The sequence below is a fragment of the Electrona antarctica genome (assembly GCF_951216825.1).
Source record: "Electrona antarctica genome assembly, chromosome: 22".
In the NCBI taxonomy this organism is placed as follows: Eukaryota; Metazoa; Chordata; class Actinopteri; order Myctophiformes; family Myctophidae; genus Electrona; species Electrona antarctica.
The window spans coordinates 34,665,095-34,667,594 of NC_136805.1; the positions used below are offsets into that span (position 1 = coordinate 34,665,095).

General features: G+C 58.7%; 1 protein-coding gene across 1 annotated transcript in view; it reads left to right on the top strand.

Moving 5' to 3' along the window:
* Window positions 1-2,500, top strand: part of LOC306915114 (uncharacterized protein) — a 138,140-nt gene that overhangs the window by 116,967 nt on the left and 18,673 nt on the right. The window lies entirely within an intron of this gene.

The following is a 2,500-nucleotide window of genomic DNA, read 5'->3' on the forward strand; positions in this document are numbered from 1 at the left end:
AGTTTGAAACGGTCCCTCAGAACATGGCGGTCTTCCTTCCTTCCCATGTCTGCTCCCTCCCATTCCCTTCTCATTTTAGAAAGTGGTCTCGCTTTGGTGGCGGCGGTCGAGATGGAACACACACTTTCTTTTTTCTTTCTTCGCTTCCTCTCGAGGCGTGCGTGCGTGCGTGCGTGCGTGCGTGCGTGCGTGCGTGCGTGCGTGCGTGCGTGCGTGCGTGCGTGCGTGCGTGCGTGCGTGCGTGCGCGGGTGGGTTGGGGGGGTAAACTGGGAGCAGGCGGGTGGGTTGCATTATCATTGGAAAGAGCATTGAACAACTGTCAGGGAGGCAGTCCATGTCATTTGTCATGTGTCCCCGGGGCTTTCTGACACACACACCACACACACACACACACACACACACACACACACACACAATCTGGAAGCTCCGTGGACCCCCGTGGCAGCGTGGCTACTGAAGCAGCCGTTCGGTCCCTGCAGACCGCTGCATTTCCTGGCCTTCTACTGTGGCTGAGCATGCAGGATGCTGCAGCTGAGCACCACAATGTCAATACAGGCCCTAGCAGCATGGCTGGGGGGCCCCGGGACCCCCACCACCACCACACAGGACCTAGCACCTTGGCCGGGGGGCCCCAGGGACCCCCACCACCACCACACAGGACCTAGCACCTTGGCCTGGGGGCCCCAGGGACCACACCACACAGGACCTAGCACCTTGGCTGGGGGGCCCCGGGACCCCCACCACCACCACACAGGCCCTAGCACCCTTGGCTGGGGGGCCCAGGGACCCCCACCACCACCACACAGGACCTAGCACCCATGGCTGGGGGGCCCCCGGGACCCCACCACCACCACACAGGACCTAGCACCATGGCTGGGGGGCCCCCGGGACCCCACCACACAGGACCTAGCACCTTGGCTGGGGGGGCCCCCGGGACCCCACCACACAGGCCCTAGCACCATGGCTGGGGGGCCCCCGGGACCCCACCACACAGGCCCTAGCACCTTGGCCGGGGGGCCCCAGGGACCCCCCACCACCACCACACAGGCCCTAGCACCTTGGCCGGGGGGGCCCCAGGGACCCCCACCACCACCACACAGGCCCTAGCACCTTGGCCGGGGGGGCCCCAGGGACCCCCACCACCACCACACAGGACCCAGCACCATGGCCTGGGGGCCCCCGGGAGGGCACAGTATTTTCCTCTGAGATGTAGTGGAGTAGAAGATGTAGTACTGACACATTTGCATACTAAAGGAAAGTAAAAGCACCTCAAATTGACTTTATTTTTTACGGAAGTGGTCTGGGTACTGTAGCACACAGAGCCAAGTCAGGTCAGTGTACCAGAGGGTTTAAGACCAAGTGCAGTACTTGAGTAAATGTATTACGTTACTTTTGTGTGTGTGCGTGTGTGCAGGGGCGTGCACAGATAGACACTAGGGGGTGCTAGAGCACCCCCTGCCCTTTTGGCAATGTGCCCTTTTGGAAAAAAAAGCAGACCTACAAGCAGGACCTACAAGCTCGTAGCGCGCCACTCGGTGGCGCGCTATGAGCTTGTAGATCTGCTATTTTTCAATAGCTAAAGCATAACATAATGCTAACACCAAAAGGGGTTCCCGCCCAAAATAGATTAAGGCAACCGGCCGGTTCCACGCGCTGCACAAGGTGCCCTTTTTTTAACTTGAGCACCTGCCCCTCTAAATGTCTGTGCACGCCACTGCGTGTGTGCGTGTGTGTGTGTGCGCGTGTGTGTGTGTGCGTGTGCGTGTGCGCGTGTGTGTGTGTGTGTGTGCGTGTGCGTGTGCGTGTGCGTGGAGGTAGATGAGTCTATTGAAGGGAGAGGAGGAGAGGAAACAGTGCCTCTTTTGTGTTCCATCATCTCTGGACGTCCTGAGAGACGTTTTGGGGGTGGGTGGCTGGGCGGGGTTTAAGAGATTGCGAGGAGGGGAAAGGGGGCGGCGTCTTCAACCTCCTCCCCCCGCCATGCGAAAACCCCCAAGTTGATCCTTTGACTCGATGACCGAGCGCCGCCCCTTTAAAACAGGCTGGGGGGGGGCTCAGCGGAGGTGGTAATTTTGTGGAGCGATAAGCCCTTTATCTAATGGTGGGGTAGAATAATTCCCCTTTAAGTGGCAGGGCGGGCGGGAGTGTTGGCTCTCTCTCTCTCTCTGTCTCTCTCTATCGCTCTCTATCGCTCTCTCTCTCTCTCTCTCTCTCTCTCTCTCTCTCTCTCTCTCTGTGTGTTTTGTCCTCTCTTTATCCCAGAAACGCATCGTCACTCCTCCGCTCGGCTCCTTTGCAGACTGTTGTCTTTTCTCTATGCCTTTTCTTTCACTCTCACGCCCTTGATCTCTCTCTCTCTCTCTCTCTCTCTCTCTCTCTCTCTCTGTTTCTCTCGCGCTGCAAGTGAGTGCAAACAACAAAACAGTCCCCGGGGCTGTTGATGTCAGAGAGAGAGAGAGAGAGAGAGAGAGAGAGAGAGAGTGTCTGACGGTCTCACGG